General features: G+C 47.1%; 1 pseudogene; it reads right to left on the reverse strand.

Moving 5' to 3' along the window:
• Positions 1-2,927: 2,927 nt before the first annotated feature.
• LOC118662076 lies at positions 2,928-5,848 on the reverse strand (annotated as a pseudogene).
• Positions 5,849-6,640: the final 792 nt, after the last annotated feature.

Raw genomic sequence — 6,640 nt, forward strand, 5'->3', positions numbered from 1 at the left:
CACACACAGAGCTGCAGGGCGATCTGGGGGTTTGGGCGCTGCCTCCTGTCACGCTGATCCCGGTGCCAGGAGGCCTCGCGGCTCCGCTGATCCCGGTGCTGGGAGGCATATTACCCTTTTACTATATAGAATAGATGCCTGGTGCATGGGTGGGGGCTGGCTGGTTTGCCCTGAAGGGTGTCCTGGATCATGGTGGGGGTCCCCACTGGGGTGCCTGGCCAGCCTGGATGAGGGGATGATGGCTGTTTGCAGCTGGTCACGCACCCTTCAGGGTGGGGGTCCCCACTGGGGTGCCTGGACAGTCTGGGTGAGGGGCTGAGGGCTGTTTTCAGGCTGGGACTGAAGCTCCCAACCGCTCCTTTTTTTCTTTTTTCTTTTTTTTATTCTGGGCCCAGCTTTAGCTCTGAGGCCTCGGCTGCTGAAAACAGGTTTCTGGCCTTTGTTTACTGTCTGTATTTGATACAATGTTGCGGTCCAGCTGGCTGAAGCCCCGCTGAGTAAAGCAGATTTCTGGGGGTTTTTTAGCTTCTATATTCACAACATAGTTGCTTAGAGTTGCAGCTGAGAGGCCGGCAAGTCAGGCAGGGAACGTTGGAGTTCTCCATCACTGAAGCAAGCAAGCCTCCCTGTTCACATCAGCTGCCTGGCTGCCGGCCACCATGTTGGCTGCCAGTTAATTTGCATATCTCTGCCCTACTCTGAGTGACAGGGGGATTAGCCAATGGGAAGGGTAGCGGTCGTACGCCAATTACCATGTTTCTCTTTTATTAGTGTAGATACATTCAAGGTCTTTGGTTGATTACCTCCCACCCACCCAGCCTCCTCCTCTTTTCCTCTGAGATTCCACACTCTATTACATGCTTCCATGTCTCTGGATCCTCTCCATTCATCTGTTTATTTTGTTACTTAGATTCCTCACATGAGTGAGATCACATGATACTTGTGTTTCTCTGACTGGCTTATTTCACTTAGTATGATACGCACCAGGTCCCTCCATGCTGTCTCAAAGGGTAAGAGAGTCTTCTTTTTTAGTGCTGCATAGTATTCCATAGTTAAATGTACCACAGCTTTTTTATCCACTCAACTACTGATGGTCACATGGGCTATTTCCAGATCTTAGCAATTGTAAATTATGCTGCTATGAACATAGAGGTGCATACATTCTTTCTGATTGGTGTTCTGGGTTTCTTAGGATATATTCCTAGAAATGGAATCACTAGGTCAAATGGCAGTTCCATATTTAATTTTTTGAGAAAACTCCATACTGTTTTTCATAATGGCTACACCAGTCTTCATTCCCACCAGCAGTACACTAGGGTTACCTTTTCTCCACATCCTTGTCCGCACTTGTTTGATTTGTTGATGGTAGCCATTCTGACAGGTGTGAGGTGATACCTCTGTCATTTTAATTTGCATCTCTCTGATGATAAGTGACTGAGCATTTTTTCATATGGCTCTTGGCCATCTGTATGTCCATTTTGGAGAAATGTCTATTTAGATCCTTTGTTCATTTTTTGATTAGTTGTCTTCCTTTTGTTAAGTTGTATGAGTTTCTTAAATATTTTGGATATTAACCCTCTATCAGATGTATCATTGCCAAATATGTCTTCCCATATAGTGGACTACCTTTTTGTTTTGTTGATGGTTTCTTTTGCTGTGCATAAGCTTTTTATTTTGATGTAGGCCCCATTTGTTTATTTTCTCCTTTGTTTCCTTTGCCCTAGGACAGTGGTCAGCAAACTGCGGCTCACGAGCCACATCCGACTCTTTGGCCCCTTGAGCATGGCTTTTCCACAAAATACCACGTGCAGGCGCGCATGTGCAGTGTGACTGAAACTTATATGTTTATAACCATACTTTTCCTTTTTCTTTTTTTCTCTTCCATTGGAGATCTCATTTCCAGCTTGGTTGGTTGGTTTTATATTAGAGAGAAACATCAATTTCTTGTCCTACTTAGTTATGAATTTATATGTGCTGTGACCAGGGATTGAACCCACTGCATTTTTCCTATCTGCTTTTAAAAATAAGAAAACATATATAAGGAAAAGAAAAGAAGTAAGTTCATATATTGAAGGATTATTTTAGCTTTAAAGTAGTTATTTTTCTAATTTAGCCAAATCTTTATAGTTCTCAAATTAATTACTTTTTAACATTCAGCCAGCCATATCTCTGATTGAGGGTCTTTAAAACTGTTCTAATAAAGAAGAGTTGATCATGCTGCAATTCCTATTAAGGAACTGCTAAAGAGGGACAAGTTTCAGGAATTAAATGAGATTAGTTGTCTGCTGTCTGAGAGTGACTCAGAACATGCTGTATGCCCTAACAGACACCTGCATCTGGGCTGTTGCTGAGTCCAATTTAAGATAGCTAACATTTCCAATTGAAGAAAAACTGTTGACATATAAAGATAGCTTCATTACTGCTCAGACTGGTTATCAATCATAGCTCCACATATTCAACTTAATATTTCCTTCAGAACTAGACCTGATTGAAAATTCCACTTGTGAGAAGCATTAAAATGCTAACTGCTAAATGCTAATAAGAATATTTAACAAGGCCAGAAGATTTAGTAGGCGCTAAATATATATACAAATTGGACTTTGAAAATGCTTTTGTGGCCCTAGCTGGTTTGGCTCAATGGATAAAGTGTCAGCCTGTGGACTGAAGGGTCCCAGGTTCGATTCTGGCCAAGGGCACATGCCTGGGTTGTGGGCTCGATCCCCAGTAGGGGGCAGGCAAGGGATAGCCAATCAATGATTCTCTTTCATCATTGATGTTTCTATATCTCCCTCTCCCTTCCTCTCTAAAAATCAATAAAATATATATTTAAAAAAGAAAGAAAATGCTTTTGTGACTTTATCATTTGAAATGCTTAAGGTGTGTTTTTTTTTAATGTGAGTCTATGTCTTTTATCAACTCATATACAATTAATTGTCTTCTATTCTGTTGAAGCAATAGGTCAGATATTTGTCACAATAATACTCGTCAAAGTAGCTGGCCATGGAATCTCCAGCACCACATTCTTCTAGAGGGCACTCCAGACGAAGTCGAGCGACTCTGCCATTCTCATGCGCGCGCTGTTCCAGGACCGCAGCTGACCTTTTCTCCAGGGCTTATTCTTCCTGGCGGCGGCGCAAGACTTCTCTTCCTTTTCTTAGCTCCACCACGAGGCCTCCACACAAGGTGAAGAGTGCACTCCTTTTGAATGTGCTAGTCAGACAAAGCACATCCATCTCCCAGTTGCTTGCCAGCAAAGAGGAGTCTTTGCTGATCAGGAGGGATTCCTTCCTTATCCTGGATATTGGCCTTAACATTTTCTGTTGTATCCGAGGATTCAGCCTTAAGGGTGATGATCTTCCCTGTAAGGGTTTTCACAAAAATCTGCCTCTTGGCAGTGGTTACACCATAGGTGGTGGATGGGAAAAGCTGAAATGAAGGTTTGGTTGGTTGGTTTGGGTTTTCTTTTGTTTTTGTTTTAATATTTTTAAATATATTTTTATTGATTTCAGAGAGGAAGGGGAAGAGAGAGATAGAAACATAAATGATGAGAGAGAATCATTAATCAGCTGCCTCCTGCACGACCCCCCCCCCCCCCATGGGATGGAGCCCACAACCTGGGCATGTGCCCTTGACCAGAATCGAACCCAGGGGGCCATTCAGTCCACAGGCCAATGCTCTATCCACTGAGCCAAACCAACTAGAGCTGGTTTGTTTTAAGATGGTAAGAAAGTAAAACATTTCTTGAATGTTTTTTAAGAAACCCATCATAGAAGAGCACCCTAAAAGATCAGTTCACTGGAATTCCTTACCTTTGCTCTTCCAGTTGGAAAATGCACTATGGGTTAGAGAGATTTCCTCCATAACATTTTTACAAATGCCCCACTTTTTATAAGATATTCAAAAAGTATCCTATTTAATAAAAGAGAAACATGGTAATTAGCATACGACCGCTACCCTTCCCATTGGCTAATCAGGGCAATATGCAAATTAACTGCCAGCCAAGATGGCGGCCGGCAGCCAGGCAGCTTGAAACTAACATGAGGCTTGCTTGCTTCAGTGACGGAAGACTCCAACGTTCCCCGCCTGCCGCTGCAGGCCTCTGAGCTGCATCTCTAAGCAACTATGTAACAAATATAGAAGCTAAACAAAACCCCAGAAACTTGCTTTAGTCCGCCGGGCTTCAGCCAGCAGGATCGCAACATTGTAAGCAAAGGCCAGAAACCTACTTTCAGCAGCGGAGGCCTAAGAGCTGGAGCCAAGCCTCAAAGCTAAAGCTGGCCCAGAATAAAAAAAAAAAGAAAAGAAAAAAAGGAGTGGTTGGGAGCTTCAGTCACCCGCAGCCTGAAAACAGCCCTCAGCCCCTCATCCAGGCTGGCCAGGCACCCCAGTGGGGACCCCCACCCTGAAGGGTGTGTGACCAGCTGCAAACAGCCATCATCCCCTCACCCAGGCTGTCCAGGCACCCCAGTGGGGACCCCCACCCTGATCCAGGACACTCTTCAGGGCAAACCAGCCGGCACCCACCCGTGTACCAGGCCTCTAACCTATATAGTAAAAGGGTAATATGCCTCCCGGCACCAGGATCAGCGTGACAGGGGCAGCGCCCAAACCCCCTGATCTCCCTGTGGCTCTGTGTGTGACAGGGGGCGGGGCCACAACCTGCCTATCCACCCTGCTCTGTTCGTGACAGGAGAAGGCGCCCCAACCCCCTGATCAGCCCTGCTCTGTGCCTGATAGGGGGGAGCTCCCCAACCCCCTGATCACCCTGTGGCTCTGTGTGTGACAGGCTGCGACGCCCCAACCCCCTGATCAGCCCTGCTCTGTGTGTGACAGGGTGCAGCGCCCAAACCCCTCTCTCCCCCTACGGGCCCTGCTCTGTGTGTGATGGGGTAGAGCCATAACCTCCCCAATAGCCCTGCCCTGAGTGTGAGAGTGGCGGCGCCCCAACCCCCTGATCGGCCCTGCCCTATGGGTGATAGAGGGTGGCGCCCCAACCCCCTGATGGGCCCTGCTCTGTGCGTGACAGGGTACAGAGCCCCAACCCCCCTGATGGGCCCTGCTCTGTGCATGACAGGGTACAGAGCCCCAACCCCCCTGATTGGCCCTGTTCTGTGCGTGACAGGGGGTGGCACCGCAACCTCCCCATCGACCCTGCCTTGAGTGTGACAGGGGGCGGTGCCCCAACCCCCCAATCGGCCCTACCCTGAGCGTGACTGAGGGTGGCATCACAACCTCTTGATCACCCTGCTCTGTGCATGACAGGAGGCGGCACCCCAACTCACCAATCGGCCCTGCTCTGAGCCTGACCAGGGGCTGCACCTAGGGATTGGGCCTGCCCTCTGCCACCGGGGATCAGGCCTAAGCCAGCAGGTCGTTATCTCCCGAGGAGTCCCAGACTGCGAGAGGGCACAGGCCGGGCTGAGGGACCCCCCTCCGCCCCGAGTGCACAAATTTTTGTGCACCAGGCCTCTAGTAATAATAATAAAATCCTACTTTATTTTTACTTTCCAAGTCTAGAATACATAAAACTAAAACTATTCAACAGAATACTTAACAGAATACTGTGCTAACCTATCTACATGGAGTGCTGTCAGGTTTGAGTGGTTCCTGGGGCAGGAGAGGCTCTTAATCAGGTCCAGGCTGTGGTTCAAGCAGCGGAACCCACAGTTCTAACGGTATCAGTGATAGGAAAAGGCAACATGTGGAGTTTATAGGAGCCCCAACATAGACCCCTAAGCTCTGGAGCAAAGCTATGCCATCTGCATCAGAAAAGTGTACACCAGTCAATAAATAGCCCCTGGCTTGCTACACGGTTCTGGTGGAGATAACGCACCTCCCGGTAGGACATTAGTGACCACACAGCCAGACCTTCCCATTGTGTGCTGAGTTCTGTCAGATCCATCAGATTTTAAGGGCCAAAAGCGATCCATCAAAAGACAGTGGTTAGTACATGTGTGGCTGGACATGAGTAGAAAAAAGGCTGGATAACCAGGACTCCCAAAGCCCCTTGTCATTACCCTGTTGCTTCGGTGCTTCTCAGCTGAACTTATGGCCGTGTGTGGGGGTGGAAGGGACAAAGGAGACTCCCTTAGGACCAGCTGTAAAGTTGTGCTGCAGACCCTCTCAAAGAACCCTGCCAGCCCTAGCCAGTTGCAGGCTTCTCCCCATCCGGGGCTCTGGTTAGGGCGTGTGCAGGAGGCAACCAATTGTGTTACTCTTACAGCAATACTTCTCGCTATCGTTCCCTCTCTCTTCCACTCTCTCTAAAAGTCAATGGAAAAAATACCCTTGGGTGAGGATTAAAAAAAAAAAATCCCGTTGAAACAATTTTTCTCCCAAAAATCACCCTCATTTTCATCAAAGAGCCAAATTAAGACCAATTTATTTACTGTATTAAGTCATTACAATTTGGCCTGATGGTTTGCATAAACACAAAAAGAATAATAATTGATCACTTAGGCTATTTTTAAAAAATATGCTTTGCTGGAATCTCATGAGAAAGTGCACTCCCAGGGCAAACAAGCCACACCACACAGTTGCCATTCAGGCTTTGCCTGCAATACCTACAGAATTGGGGTGCATTCCTCAAGATGCAATCCCCACAAGTGTCTTGAGGTTCCTTTCATGCCCTCTCTCAGGA

This window comes from Myotis myotis, unplaced genomic scaffold, assembly GCF_014108235.1.
Source record: "Myotis myotis isolate mMyoMyo1 unplaced genomic scaffold, mMyoMyo1.p scaffold_m19_p_8, whole genome shotgun sequence".
Taxonomy (NCBI): Eukaryota; Metazoa; Chordata; class Mammalia; order Chiroptera; family Vespertilionidae; genus Myotis; species Myotis myotis.